Raw genomic sequence first — 16650 nt, 5'->3', positions numbered from 1 at the left:
TGGAAGCAACGTATCAGAGACAAGTGAAGATGCCGAATTTGAAAGAGCAGTTTCCGGAAGCAAAACTTTTGGAGAGTGTAGAGACAAAATGGCAGGCTTCTCAAGCCTCACAGGCTCAGAAAGATTCTCCGATACCCTCTCCGCGCTATCTACTGGTTTAGGATTGTTGGTTGCAGCATTAGCGAGGGGTTCTGTTTCTTCTGTATCATGCGGCACAGGGTGGGGAAGTTTCTTGACGTGCGACGCGTGGATCCAATTCTTTCTTCCAGAAACCCGCACCGCCGTTTGCGTGACCAACAGGACCAGGAATGGGCCCCACCAGCGAGCTGCAAGGCAGGAAGAGCGCTCAAATGCCTTGATGAGCGCCCAGCTTCCAGGCCGTATGCTGTGGCCCGGGCCTTTGTATCACACAGGTAAAGCCTCTCGTACCTGGGGATAAATCAAATACAGGATTTTAGTCAACTGGCTGCAATAATCTGAAAGTAATACATTTTCAACATTTCTTAACGATATACATTTAGGAAGGTTCCAAATATTGGCAGGTCTCGCCATTACCACCTCAAATGGAGAGAGGCCAGTCTTAGTTTGACGGGTTGTACGCATGGATAATAACACGATCGGTAAGGCGTCCAGCCATTTTAATTTAGTGCCAGCACATGTCTTAGCAAGCTTGTTCTTGATGATACCATTGTGTCTTTCTACTAGTCCGGTGCTCTGAGCGTGTCTGGCCAAATGGAACCGTTTGTCGATCTGCAATGCCGCATATATCTGCAGAATTACAGCAGCGGCAAAATGTGGACCATTGTCCGACCAGATGACTCTTGGTAGCGCGAACCGTGGGAAGTACTGCTTTAACATGGTTTTCGCAGTAGTCATGGCTGTAGCATTTTTTACAGGGAAAGCCGTAACCCATTTACTAAAAGCACAGATGACCACTAGTACATACTTCATATTATTGCACCGTTCCATTTCAATAAAATCAAAGTGGATGACTTCAAAGGGGACAGAGGGTGGCCCAAAACTTCCCCTTGGAGTTGCTGTCCCCTTTCCCACATTGTGTTGTAGGCAAATCATGCAACCCTGAACATAGCGCTGGGCAATTTTATAAATTTTGTCTTTTGCCCAAACTTTCTCTAACATTTCTGTTACTTTCTGGGCACATACATGTGTTGGACCATGGGCCTTGATGACCATCATCATTACATACGCTTCAGGGAGTAGACATTTCCCTTCAACTATGTCCACCCAACACCTGTCATCAAGTTTCCCCAAGCCTTCAGCCCACCTCTTGGATTCCTCTAACGTGGCATCAGCTTGGATATCCCGTACAGACCCAACACCCTCGTCCATTGCATAGGCATTTACAGTCTCCCTTGAAACATACATCTCCGTAAAGAGATCGGTAGCAGTTTGTCTAGCTATCTGATCAGCGAAAGCATTCCCTTTTCCTACGTCATCTGTAATCTTTCGATGTGCTGCACATTTCATAACGGCTAACTGAGTAGGGAGTGCAAGCGCTGAGAGTAGTTGTACTATTAGGGAGCCATGTTGGATCTTAGTGCCATGTGAAGTTAAGAACCCTCTCTCTGACCAAAGTCTCCCAAAGTTGTGAACCACCCCAAAGGCATACTGACTATCAGTATATATGTTTACTGTAAGCCCTTCGGAAAGTTCACAAGCTCGGGTCAATGCTACAATCTCTGCGGCCTGCGCAGAGTTATGCGTGATTCTCTTGGTTTCCACAACCGTGCTTAATGTGGTGATTGCATAAGCAGCTGTGGATGTACCATCCAGAAGTTTAAAGCAGGAGCCATCACAAAAAAAACAGCTCTCCTTGCGGATTATCCAAAGGAGTGTCTTTCAAATCAATTCTACCCTTTGTCTCTTGTTCGGTAGTATACAGACAGTCATGTGACTCTTCATCGCCACAAGTAGTATCTTGCGGGAAAGGTAAGAGTTCAGCCGAATTAAGAACACAACACCTCATAATTTGGATGTGAGGAGCAACCAAGATCAATTCATATCTCGCCAACTGTGCAGAAGTGAGGTGTTGCGTTTGGGTTCGGTTTAGTAGAGCATCTACAGAGTGAGGCACCATCAGGGTTAGATCATGGCCTAGGACCATTCCCTCACTCTGTTTTACAGACGCAGCAGCGGCAGCGACAGCTCGCAAACATCTTGGCAAAGCGCATGCTACAGGATCAAGGGCGGAAGAAAAGTAACCGCACGGCCTATTCTTCCCTCCATGTTCCTGCATTAAGACAGCCAAAGCACATCCATCACATTCATGCACAAACAACACAAAGGCCTTTTCATAGTTTGGTGTGTCCAAAACTGGAGCAGAGCATAATGCAGTATTGAGCAAATCAAATGATTACTGGTGTTCCGCGTTCCGCGGCAAAGGCGAAGAAATGCCCTTCTTTGTCAAAGCCAACATCGGTTTGATCACTAGTGAAAAAGTCGGGATCCACAACCTACAGTAAGAAGCCATACCTATCAAGACTCTAACTTCCTTCTGTGTATTTGGGACAGAAATGTGTTTTATATGTTCAGGTGTCAATCTTCTTCCCTCCTTTGACGGGAGATAGCCTAAATAGGCAACCTCCTGGCAACAATATTGAAGCTTTTTAAGCAAAGCTTTGTGACCATGCTTAACTAGATGAATAAGCAATAACACAGTGCCCTCCTTACAGGCACTCTCAGAATCAGCAGCTAAAAGCAAGTAATCAACATACTGAAGCAATGAACAAGTAGAGGCCAATTCAAGGGTATCAAGCTGTTCTTTCAAAGCCCTACTATAGATGCTAGGACTCTCTCTGTACCCTTGAGGTGCACGAGTAAATGTGAACGAGCGTCCCCCTAAGGTGAATGCGTACAAGTATGACTATCCTTGTGTATAGGAATACTAAAGAAAGCATACTTTAGATCCACAACACTAAAGTAAGTAGCTATAGCTTGAATCATGCTTAATATTGTCGTCACATCAGGCACAATTGGAAATTGTGGAGTGACGACTTTATTAATAGCACGTAAATCAATTATGAAACGGAACGGAATTGCATTATCGCCTTTCTTGTACACGGGTAAAATCGGACTATTGCACAAACTTCCTGAAATTTCCTCAATCACCCCGCGATGCACAAAATCGGAAACAATGCATTTCAAAGCTTGCTCGCCCTCAACTTTAATCCTGGGGAATGCGTGGCAGCTCAATTCCATGTTCCAAAACTATCTTAACAGGCTCAATCTGTAAAACACCGACATCATTGTTGTCAACAGCCCATAAGCTCTCTGGTACATCAATGAATTCTGGTGGCAAAGGTCTAGTCAAGAATTGCGAGACAGAAAATTGCTGTGGTGAAATCGTCAAGTGCACTCCATCAGAAGAACAATAAATCACTGTATTTAATTCTTTTAACAGGCTCAACCCCAGCAAATTCTCTCCACAATTTGAAGTCAACAGAAATGGACAATGGTCCGTAAAGGGTCCCAAAGAAATGGGTACCGGCGAAGAAACCAGACAAACAACTGGCGTGCCAGAAAACCCTACAGAAACATTGGTTTGCCCTGACAGTGGAATGTTTGGAACCCGTGAATGATCAATGGAACACTTCTGTGCTCCAGTATCTATCAAAAACTGATGTTTCCTATTTTCCACCACCATTTCAACATAGGGACCTTTCTCATTGACGGGAATAGGTGTAGGTTCCAAACCCTGCTTCAGGCAATCCTAACGAAACAGAATATCATCAAAAGGAAGCGCTTCAGATAAATATGCAGCAGAAGGATGATCAAACATGTTCCTAGTGTCCACACTCGAAGTCTGATTATCCTGTGAAAAAGGTTGCTGAGGATCCTGTGCAAACTGACCTCTACCAGGGCCCCCTACACCCGGGCGACCTCTGGATCGTCTACCCATGTTCCCAAATGTGTTATTCAACCTCTGTTGAAGGACGGGGCATTGTGCACGCCAATGACCCTCTTGTCGACCATAGGCACACTGGTTAATGTTCACAGGACCCAAGGGCACATTCCCTTGCGGAACATACGGACCTCTAATCTGCAAACTACCCCCTCTGGGGCCTCTAACAATTTGCTGTAATAGTACTTTAGTTTTTAAGTGACCTTTTCGTTTTTCAACTCTATCTTTTTCATTGTTGACACGATTCTCGTAGTACTGAGCCATGTGCAGTACTTCTGATTGGGACTTCGCCTGCCAAGCGCTCTCAGAAGACATAATCTGTGACTGGATGTCAGGCAGCAATCCACGCACAAATTTGTCCACAAATAACATTTCCCCAGACTCTGTGCCTAAGTTTTGTCTGCTGAAATCCGAGAATACCTGTTTGAACCTATTAAAGAACTCGGTAGCACCCTCAGGCTTCCCTTGGACACAGGCCGTAAGTTTGTCCCAAATGATTCTTTTCTCAATGATTCTATCAGGCAAATTCAGTATCACCTGGGGCGGTCTTTCACCAGCTGGCCTTTCTCCATCGAATCTTTTTATATTTGCCCATGTATCTCCCAACCCTGGCACGTCGTCTATAGTCCTAACTTGTTCCCACAAATCTACGGGCAGGAGTACAGGAAATAACAAATCAATATTGCCTAAGGTGAACACTGAGGACTGCAAGACAGACTATTTCTTTTTAGAATCCGGTCGGATTTTTCCTAATATCAGGAATAGATTGTCTAATAGTATTCACTTCCTGTCTTGAGAACGGGACGTGGACAAACTGCGATACATAATGTGCAGGAATGTCCACAGTGACTATACCTCGTGCAGCATCGGCCGCAATCTCAACCTTCGGGACAAATGTTGGACAAACCTCTTGTTACGCTCACCTGACTCCCACGGAGGCGCAGGTCTGGTTTGGAGTGTTGTTGCTTCTTCTATGGTGAAGCGCAGGACCCGGAAGATGGACTGGACTGGACCTTCGAATCTGGCTTGTCTGGCTCGCAGGAATATCTTTCTGTATGTGAAAAGGGAGTATTAACAATCTGCGGGAGAAAGTATAAGCCTCCCGCTCCCTTCTCAACCCTCTACGAAACCCTCCTGCGACCCCCACGTGAAGTCTCACCTTAGGGTTTGAAAGGTTGAGCTCTCCATCCTGCTTCTCATGCAGGGGCGCGTTGTATCCAGTTACTTCACTGGGATTTTGATTGTAGAGGGTTCAAGTTTTGTTTTCCCGGTATAGTACCGTAAGGATTCTGTTAATGAGTATGATTCCGCAATAATAATTGTTTGTTGTCTCTTTTTCAGGTGCGGAAACTATTCCGAGAAGAGCTGTGGAACCGAAGAATGAGACTCTGGTGAGCTTGATGAGAGTTCTCTCAGTGTCCTTGTATCAATGCGCTCACTAACGCTGATGTCTTTTTTCCCCATAGGGGCCGGGGTCCGGAAATGCCTGGATGCGGCACCGACCCGAAACGAAGCTCAATCCAAAAGAAATCAGGTAAGTCTTTAATGGGCGTTTGGGTAATGTCTTTTCATGCGCCCACTAACACTGATGTCTTTTTTCCCCATAGGGGCCGGGGTCCGGAAATGCCTGGATGCGGCACCGACCCGAAATGAAGTTGGAATAACCCAACAGGTAAGCTTTGTAATGGAAATTAAGGTTTCCTTGTTTTCTTTCCCCTCTCACCTTTATTCTTGTCTTTTTCTCCCTAGGCGCGGTGATGTGGCTGCGAGTCCAGATGTCGCCGTAGAACGTGGTGGTACCTTGTACAGGTGAGTGAGATGCAGCGCTGCAGCGATTGATGCGATGTGCTTTTACATGGATCTCTTCCTTTTCAGGACCGTCGGCGAGTTGTCTCCGGAATGCGGATTTAGCAGGTAAGGACTCTTCTTTACCCTTTTCTCTTCTCTTCTCTCTTTGCAGGTGTTCCAGGATGCTGGCAGGAGTGGCAGAAGACAGAATGCAGGAGCAAACACAGTGAGCGTCCAGCTGCTAGATGCAGAACAACGCGAAGCGTGAGTTGCTGCTTGGGCGTGGCTTAAATAGCCTTCAAAGTAGTTCCAGGTAGGTATCCTTCCTCTCAGGTATGTATTCCTCCCCTGACCACACCCGTGTGGTTAAATAGTTCCAAAGATAAAGTAGTCCCATTCAGGCCTCAGAAGGCCTGGATGTTGCAGCATGGTCTGCATCAGGTAAGTTAACACTAAGCACCTTTAACACAAAGTCCCCTTTTATGAGCCTGTCGCCTATGGCGCCAGGACTGTGGCCCGATATGAGCCTGGCGCCAAAGGCACCAGGGTTGAGTCCAAAGAGCCCCTACTTGAGGCTGTTGTGACTTCCCTTGAAGACATGATGTCTGCCTCTGGGGTAGCTGGGTCTTGTCTGGCACCTTGGAGGTAGGCATCATGACACCTCTCTCGTAGGCAACCGAGAAGTAGGTCACTCCGAACGCTTACTAAGCAACAGAGCTAAGTCGAGCGCTAAAGCAGTCGAAGAAGTGCCAAGTGAAAAAGCTCTCTTATAAATACTCAATAACTCTGTGGGACAACTAATCTTCCTTTTTACACAATCATCCTGTAGGTACTCTATCATTACCTGTATCACTTTCCTCTGCATTTCTGGCGTATACTGACTATATGTGTCATATACCTCAACTGGAGTTATCGACATATCTGAAATCCATCTAAGCGCATCCTTTGTACAAATTCGTGCTTCCTCAGATATCAATTTTCGACAAGGAAGGAACTGTTTCTGTACATACATACTTTCCCCCTCGTCATCCTCATTCTGTAACCTTTCCAACTCCTTTCTATAATCAAATAACCTCTCGATATGCTCATTTACTTTCTCCACAGTGTCTCTTGAAAACGCTAAAGAATTTAGATCCCTTAACCCTTGCGGGAGATCTGTTTTATTTAAATTTGCCCCACATTACACATAAATGAATCCCTAAACCTTCAATAAAAACATTTTCCTCAGGAAAATTATCCATATTATAAAGTGTGGCAAAAACATTAGCTTGATCATCCCTCTCCATACAATGCTTAGCCCATGCAATCAAATCACGTTTCTTCTCTGGTGGTACAGTATTGCGAGTGACAACTTTCGACCCCGCACCTTGATCGACTACAAGCGGCACAGGACCACTTGGAAGAGGAGGAGCAGGCAAATTCAATGGAGGTACTGTTACAGGTGCGATAAGAAGAGGTGGAGGAGCTGGAGGAAGAGGAACATTGGGAGGAGCAGGAACAACGGGAGCAACAACAGGTAGAGCAGGAAGAGCAGGAGGAAGAGGCAAAGCAGCAGGAAGAGGAACATACAGAGGTGGCGAGAGGCACCTTGCCTTTGTTCATTTAACAATTTGTCTATGAATTTGTCGGAAACACAAAGGTCTTTAGAAGGATAGATTTTCTGTATTCCAAGTGAGAAAGCCCTATCCAGATTTCTAGTCGACTCAGAATGTTTATCTTGGCCATACAATAATGCTTTTTCAGCGTTCGTCTTATGACGGCGTGCATGTTTTTCTCTACTCTTAAGTTGCTGCAACGCTTCTTTTTTCCAATTCTGCAAAACATCAAAAGCTGCAGGTCTAGCCTTTTTCTTTAATAGAATTGACTCTAAATACTCTATACGAGGGATTTCAAAACTACCATTGATTGGCCACTGAAGTTCGGAGGCATGTCTGGTTTGTCTGTGCCAAATATCATTAAACACTATACTTCCAATGCCATGCTTACAGTACATAGTACACGCCGGCGACCCCTCCTGTGGTGCGGGATGGCAAAATTCCAAAGATTGTCTATCACTGCGGAATAACGCCCTGAAGCAGGTAGACAATTTCTCAGGCAAATCAAATTATTGGTGTTACCTGGTCAATAATTGTGTCTGCAGATACAATACGCCAATATCAAATTATCAGGATTATATTAAGAGTCGGGTCACGACTCACCTGATCAAGCCTAAGGAGGTCCGATCGGATTTCAAAGAATCTTACCTAACTAATCTTACCTCATGTGTGGTGATTTCGGCAAATCTGCCCGCCTCGATAAGTGGACCCTCGTCAAGATGCTGTTCTCGGACCACAAGCTAATCGTCCAGGGATTGGGTAGTGCAGCACTGCTGAGGTGTCGCCTCTCATTCAGTGGGGCCCCTTTTTGTCACACCGTCCGATTTCGGTCCGATAGCGAGGGTCAACTTTTGATAATCCGGCATCAATCTTGAGGGTCCCTATTCGGGCGCCAACTGTGAAAACAAATTCAAAATATCAAGGCTGAGTACCCCAAAAGGAAATACACTGAACACGGTTTACAAAGGAACATACGAAGATCTTTAATTTTTACTGAATCAGTTACAAAGAACAAAGCAAAATCAGATAGCTATCGGCCCTCAGTGCAACACAGGCAACTACAGCGTGGTTCGGTGTATTCAGTGAGAGACGCTGTACATTAGAATTCATTGCTCTTATTTACCATTTGCGAACACGATGTCCATCCCTACTTCGGGTTAATTTCTGATCTAGGGTTCATGCCGAGTTCGCATATCCACATGTAACTAGTTTGCCTTTAATACATATGTCAACAAGCCTACACAGCAACTGTGTATTTTGGGATTTCCCATGCAGGTTTTCTCAAACATTAATAAAATGTAGTTAAACAAGTGTTCTTAGTTCAGTATTTGAATACATTGTTCTTAACATATGCTCGCGGATTAGTTTCATTGACACGAGTAATCCTTTACACATAGGTCAACGAAGGACAAGGTCTCAGTTCACGACCTTAACAAGTGGCCTGCAGGCAAGTTACATATTAATTACACACCGAGGTCAAGACGGGCATGTTGTATTTCGGAATGATATCGTCCACCATTTTAACTCACAGTGTGACTTTACAGAGCGAACCTAAAATGGCAGATTGACCTAAAATGGCGGCTTACATTGATTTTAAGGTCAGGACCTTGCAACACAGATTTCTTCGCAAGTGACTTACAAGCAGCTTGGTGTAGGCCAATATACATATATTCATTGCAATAGGAGGCACGATATAATTTCTCATTTGACAACAACAGAAATGGAAACAATGCAATTTTTAGAGGGGGCCATATGAACTACAAATATCATTTCGTATAACTCTATTATGGTTAAGAACAGATTTTAAAATCATTCTGTGAGTTTGTGGTAAGATTTGGCACTCAGGTCACTCGAATGTTATGGGGGTTAACTATTCACGGATCACAATTTGGTACTTTTATTTGGATTAATGCAAAACTTCCTCGTTTGGAAGATCTTTTGGAGTTGCTGCTTTCTTGAATATTTTCATAATTGCTCGTTTACCTCATTTCTCCAATAAGATATCAATTCTTACTATACAGATGTACCAACATACCAATCTGGTCATGATCAAATTTCGCTAGGAAACATCCATCTTTGGAAGATCTTTCTGAGTGGAGTTTTCTATTATTTTCCTAATGCATTATTTCCTCTTCTAAGTAATTAATCGGAATGAATCAATACTTTAAGTTCTGATCCCCTGCCTTTAATATTAATTTCTTTAAACTGTACAGATTCCCCAATCATTATTTTTGTTGTTGTTGTAGAACTAGGAATTGGCTGTTCCAGTAGCTGCTGGAATTCTCCCCTTCTTCAGTACAGTGCAGGGGCCCTAAAGCAAGTTGTATGTGAGTGGAGTCCTTAATTGCATGCAAATGTATTATTAACTAATTTCTTGCCTTCCACACTGTTTTGGTAAAAGCAATGTGCCTTTATAGATTCCTCAACCCCTACCAACATTGTCAGCCAATAGCCTGATTGCCCTTTTAAATGAAACACCACTGAAATGAGGGCAGGAATAACAGGGTCTCAATCAACTCTTGAGAGTGGAATTAATATATCATGGCACTCTGTTGTGGTGCACGGTTTTGAAGCATATTGTACTCTCCAATCCGGTTTAAATGTTGCCAATCGACACCCAAAGTGACTGCCAAAGACCATAGGCACACAGGTACATGTTTAACATATAGTCAACCCATAAATATCTTAAACCACTTGAAACAAGACCATGCCTTCCAAAAAACATCTCTTTTTCTATACAGTCCACACAAACCCAATTTAATGTTGTTAAACATTCCTTTTAAATTCCTGAGCAAAATGTCAATTTTCAGCAAATAACCATGTAGTAGATAGGGTCCTGCCTTTCTGCAAGTTTGACACCTGGACCAAATGTTAAGGTCAGTGCTTTATTCCAGTGTACAAGTAAGTAAGGCACAACACAACCACTGGACATCCAGCAACCCAGCCAGCTAACGTCAAACGGTCCTGCCCTGGAACTCTCAGTCAGGCTCATGCTCCAGCATTCCTTGTATGCATCACCACCATGCATCTCATTCAGGTAGACAGTTGGGAGACAGCTTTGGGAGACAGTGGTTGTGTACTAGCTGTTCCCCCGACACAACTTTCTGACCTCTACAGAAGTAGCAGAAACAAGTGTGTCACCAAATTGTAGTAGGGTTCTTCCTTTCTGCAAGTATGACGCTTGGACCGGGTGATAAGGTAAGTGCTTTATTTAAATGTACAAGTAAGTAAGACACTGCACAACCACTGGACATGCAGCAGCCCAGCCAGCTAACTTCCAACTGTCCCTCTGTGGAACCCTCAGTCAGGCTCATGTACCAGCATTCCGTGCGTCACCACCATGCTCCTCTTTCAGGTAGGCAGAATATGACAAATTACTGCTGCTACCTTGTTTCTGACACTCAAGCAGACCCCGTTCCAGGTTCTTGCCCAGTCAATGACTTGAATTCTGACAGATTTTAAGGCAGCAATATGAAGAAATATCCAAATAAATTTTAAATGGTCTAATGTTAGAATGTATCCCTTGTTCTCAACCGAGACATGATATGCATACTGCTCGCATTCTCTGCAGCATAAATGTTTCTAGTTAAGAAAATTGCTGTTTAGTAATTTTTCACTAAGAAAAATCTCATACCTTACATCTGTGTTTAACAAGAGTTTACAATGTGCATACATTATGACATTTTGCCTGGTGCATCAATGTATTATTGTTATTTTGCTCCAAAGAGGCTCACCTACCTCGGAAGCTGTCATGATACAAGATAGATTATGTTATTGTTATAGCAAGACTATAAATATTGAGTGGTACACCCACAATCTCAGGTAAGTTATTTGTTTCAGTTTTTAGTATTTTTTACAGGTTTGGGTGCTTTTTTGTCTGCAATATGGCACTAAAGCCACAACTCTTTGTGCTGTAGCCATCTCTCACATCAATGTTAATTTGAGAATAGATTGGTACCTTTGAAGTGATGCAGGGGGCTGGTAGCCGATTTGGGTTTTGGCAGCTGACATGGGAGAAGAGCATCCCTTCAGGCGGCCTGCCATGTTTAACCACTGAATGATATAAGAAGCTGCACTCGTCCTTCATCAGGATGCTCTGACTGCCGGAGGATGGCTGAAGCAAGTCAACAGATCTCTGATGACCATCACACTTCGACTATGCTCCTATCCATAGTACTGATGGTGAGTGATGAAGACCATCTGCTCTATGAAAGTCTCCTCCAAACAGGTGCTTCAATGCTCTTCTAGAACCCTCAAGGACAAAATTGCCTCTCTCGCTCTCTCCTTGGATATTTTATTTATTTGTTTGTTTATAATGTGCTGGAGCCTACAGGAGTCATGGCGCAGAGAAAGAAGAAAAATGAATTCAAGGTCAAGTACAGGAGGAAATCTGTTCAATGAGTTAATTCAAAAGGTACTGTTTTTAAATGTTTCCTAAATGCTGCATTGTTGCTGTCCCCACACAGGTCTTTAGGGAGGTTATGTTACGCTTAGATTGTCTCTGCAGGGGCGTTGGGGCACGGTTGTAGCCATCCCAGGGGTGAAATGCGTCCTGGGGATGTGCTGGCCTTGGGCACCAGTGAGTGCGGTAGAACCTTCTCAGGGTCACGCACCTGCGCAAATACAACAGAGAGCGTTGAGTGATACTAGCTGTGACCTTGCGCCCTTCCGCCCCTTCCCAGGAGTGTACTCCCTATAGGTGCACTGTCCCAGTTGGCTCACCTTTTAGTAAAGTCTGTGGACACTTCGTCCTGCTACTTCTGGCAGGGGTGCTTAATTGCCAAGGACCGAGTTCCTTCAATGATCCTTTGCGGGCTGTAGTCCAGTCCAACTGCGACTACCCAGTTCTTTTGGTAAGTATTGTTCTTATTCTTGTCTGTCTTCTTTTGGCGTGTTGGTTTTCAGCCTTTCCTTGCTTTGCTTTTTTATTGTTTGTTTCCCATTTTCTTTAGTTTGTTTCGTTCCTCAACACGTGTCCGTTCTGTGTGTTATTGTCCGTACCTTCTTTAATCCTGTTCTTTTGCTCTTTCCCCCATGTAGGTGGTGGAAGCAGGGCCCTGGAGCTGCAGAGCATGGATGCTGTAACCGGAGCGATGAAGAACTGGATCCGCAGTCGCAGGTAACACGTGTGTTGTATTGTAGAGTTGCGCGCATGCTCCTAAATGTGGCGCAGCTTTCCAGTTGTTAAGCGCTAACCTTTTCTGGTCTTCTTTTGCAGCGACCGGACTCGCCGAAAAGACTGCCGTGGAGAGATGGCAGAGTGGAGCGCCGGATTCCTGGTTGAGTATTTCTATGCAGGTTCATACGTCGGTAAGCGTCACGTTGCTTTTGAATACAAGTTAACGCGAAGCACGGGCTGCGAGAATGAAGCGGCTTATATAGCTGGGCTCCCTTGGCCACACCCATTAGCCTGGTCTGTCTGCCACGCCCAGCCAGACCTAGTCACTGGCACGTGAAGCTGGGCCAAGAAGGCCACACCCAGCACTTTACAAGTAGAAGAGCCCTGGAAAATAAGTGGTCCAATTGAATTAGTGCAACCCAATGTTAATTCCTTATATGAGTCTGGTGCTTGAGGCGCCAGGCTAAAGTCCAGCCGGGCCCCCTGTGTCTGTGTGTTCTGAAGGAACATAAATGGGTCATTCCTCAGCATGGTCCCATGGCACCCACCATCCAGGGTATGTGTGTATGTGTATGTGACCCAGGGTGTGAGGTCGTGACAGGTTATTCCATACCCATGCTGCCTGTGACTGGAAAGGCCTACCTAGACCTTTTGCCCGTTTGCTCTTCGGACCAACCAGGCATATGGAGTCGCTGGATCTAGTCATTCTCTTAGGGTTAAAAACACCATTTAAGTACCTTGCTGCTTGGCCGTAGAGACATTTGTGCATAACTGTTCAGACCATAAAGCGAATCCTGGCCTCCACTGGGAGCCAATGTAGGTTTCTCAGATGGATCAAAATCGGTTCCTTCCTAGGGATGATTTTTACAATGGATCATTTTGCAAAATCTGGAGTTTTCTCAAACTACCTTTGTTTGCACCGGCTAACAGTGCACTGCAATAGTCTATTCTCAGCATAATCAGATCACGGGTAGTGTGATACAATTAGCTTCTGAGACAAAGGGCTTGTCCAACCTAAGTAGTCTCATGTGATATTGTGTTTTGCTGGTGATATTGTGCACCTGTGCGTCTGCATTAAGGGATGCCTCAAGGACAACTCGTAAGGTCCTGACCTTAGTGACTGTAGTGATGTGATGACTTTGAATATTTACTTTCGCGTTTAGAGCATGCCTGTGAGGCGCCCAAAATTAAGAGTTCCATTTTGGCAGCATTCAAGCACATTCCATTGGTTGCCATCCAGTTTTGAATAGTACCATATATCAGAGAGATCGTCTCTGAATCTTTTACGTATTCTCTGCTAATATCTATGATAAACTGGATGAGTTCTGTAGCCACTCTTTTGCCACTGACTCCTTCCCTTCACCCCTCAAGCACTATCTTGTGTACCCCCTCCTTAAAACGCCATCTGCAGACTCTTCCTGCCTTCTTGTGCAAACTCCTGGAGATGTTGGTCATCTCTCAACTAATCCATCACACTGAATCTGCTGGTTGCCTTCACGACCACCAGTCTTGCTTCAGAGCATCCAGAGGCACGGAAACTGCTCTCCTGAACACCCATGATGACCTGCTCTCAAACCTCAACTCCAACTTTCCTTATGCCCTTACGCTCCTCGATCTGTCTTCTGCCTTTGACATGGTCAATCATTCCATCCTCATAAATCGGCTATGGGATACTTTCAACATCACAGTCCGGGCACTGGATTGGTTGATCTCTTTCCTCTCAAATCAGCCCTTCAAAGTACTAGTGTGCCCCTTTCTCTCCTCTACCTCACTCTCGATTTGTGGCATTCCACAGGGCTTGATCCTCTCACCATGGATTTTCAACATTTACCTTGCTCCTCTTGCCCACTTGATCTCTACCTTCTCTCTTCACCTCCAGTGTTATGGTGATGAGACACAGCTGTGCTTTACGCTTCCCTCCTCTTCCCCCTCTCCTTTCTCTCTCATTCCTGACTAACTGCTAGTCATGCATTTTGTGCTGCAAATGATCTCTGCCTTAATGTCAGTAAGACTGAGATCCTTTTCATTAGACTCCTAATCCCTCCGTTCCTCCTACACTCTGGTTGCCTTTCTTGGGCCCCCTCCCTTCACCCTGGAGTGAGGTTAAAAACCATGGGTGTCATCTTCGACTCCTCTCTCTCCTTCTCACCTCATATCACGGACCTTGCCAAGAAGGCCCACTATCAGCTTTATCATCTCAGAGGAATTCTCCCTTTTCTCACCTTCCCCCAGAAACTCATCACCTTCAGAGCTCTGGTTCTCTCAAGGCTTGATTACAGCAACAGCCTCTTCCTTAATCCGCCTCTTTCCTCACTCTGCCCTCTTCAACTAATCCAGAATATTATTATAATTGGTTATTTATATTGCGCTTAATACCAAGGCGTTTCTAAGCGTGGACCCGGGGATCGAACCTGTGTCGCTCTGCGTCTGTGTTGAACTTCTGTTGCCCCTGAGCAATCCTCCTGGCGAGAACAGGACTGAGTGACTTATCCTTGGCTTCAAGCCCAGGTACTACATCTCTTTGCCCCTAAAATCTATCCATTGGCTCCCGGTGGATGCAAGGATCAAACTAAATACACTTTGCATCATTCACAAGGCTTTCTGGGGCCTGGAACCTCGCTACATCCAACTCTCTCTCCCTAAATATCTCCCTGCTAGAGACCTTTGGTCCTCTAGCTCCAACTCTTTGCACATCAGATGTTTATCCAAGCAGACAGTGGGGGTAGATCTCTCTCTTCAGCAGGTGCTTCCCTGTGGAACAGCCTCTGTGCCCCTCTCCACTTTGAGCCAGTTCTCCTTAACCTCTGGAAGCTCCTCAAGAACTTTCTTTTCTCCTCCTCCTTCCCTTTCCCCCTCCCCTGATAGTCTCCTCCTGCTGCTGCGACTGGTTGCCTGTGCTCCCTCATCAGTCTTACTTGGGCCAGGCCCTCCTTCGACCAGTCTTCCCCGCGCCCCTTCCTAACAGCACTTACCCTCAGGCACCCTTCCCTGATTAGCCTGCCAAGGCTGGTCCGCCCCGTCCACGCATGTGACCCCTAGCGCCCTTGGTTCCCCATTGCACTGACCTCTTGGACACCCTTAGCATTTGCCCAACCCTGCCCCCCCTCCTGCAAGTCTACTTCTCCACCCTCTCCCTATCCACCCCTTAGTCCTGATCTAGGAACCATACAAATGTCAAACAAATAAAATAAAATATTGCTCAAATCAACAGTGTTGCTGGATACATAAACATTATGCAAGTGGTGATGGGAGAGTAGAGGAAGTGGTGCTGATGGCAGATTTGGTGCCCCAAGTATGGAAGTGAGAACATACAACTTAACAGTCCCCTCTGCGGCATCTAAGAACTCGGCCGAAATTTTCAAACTCTGCAAAGAGCTGGCCAATCCTGCTGCAGTTTCTACCTCTCCTGTTCCCTTCCAAGCACTCTGCACGACCTTGGCCTCACATTTCATTACTAAACCCAGGACATCCTGTCCACCCCCTCTTCCTCTACCTCCTCTTCTTCTACCACTCATGCCCCACCTGAGGCCGTCTCTCCTCCTCCTTTCTCCTCCTTTGCCCTGTTCACCCCTGACAATGCTTCTAGACAAGTTCGATTCATGAAAGTTTGTCAAAGCAGGTTCTCCCCTGCCCATTCAGAACAATCAAGGACCACATCGACAGCCTTGCACCAGCCTTGGCCGATTTCTGCAATCACTCCTTTGCCACTGGAACTTTCCCCTCCCCCTTATGCACTCTCTTGTGCACCCCCTAAAGAAGCCCTCGACCGATCCCTCCTCTCTGGCCAACTATCGCCTGATCCCCATCACTCCTTTCCTGGGCAAACTCTTGGAAAAGTTGCCCATCTCCCAGCTTAATCTACATACTCAATCTGTTGTTTGCCTCCATGACCACCAGTCGGGCTTCAGAGCTGCCAGAAGCACAGAAACTGCTCTCCTGAACATCTGTGAAGACTTGCTCTCCAATCTTGACTCTAATCACCCTTCTGTGCTCATTCTCCTTGATCTATCCTCTGCTTTTGACATTGCCAACCATGCCATCCTGCTCAATCATCTCCGCAACAACCTTGGTATTATTGATCCCTGGTTGACCTCCTTTCTCACCGACTGACCCTCTCATGTCCAACTGGGGAATTTCCTCTCTTTTATCTCTCTACTTGAGGTGTTCCCCAGGGGTCTAACCTCTCTCCCTGGCTTTTCAATCACTACCTGGCACCTCTTGCCCAC

This window comes from Ambystoma mexicanum, chromosome 7p, assembly GCF_040938575.1.
Source record: "Ambystoma mexicanum isolate Mex_15411 chromosome 7p, UKY_AmexF1_1, whole genome shotgun sequence".
In the NCBI taxonomy this organism is placed as follows: Eukaryota; Metazoa; Chordata; class Amphibia; order Caudata; family Ambystomatidae; genus Ambystoma; species Ambystoma mexicanum.
Note: the sequence above shows the minus strand (reverse complement) of the source record.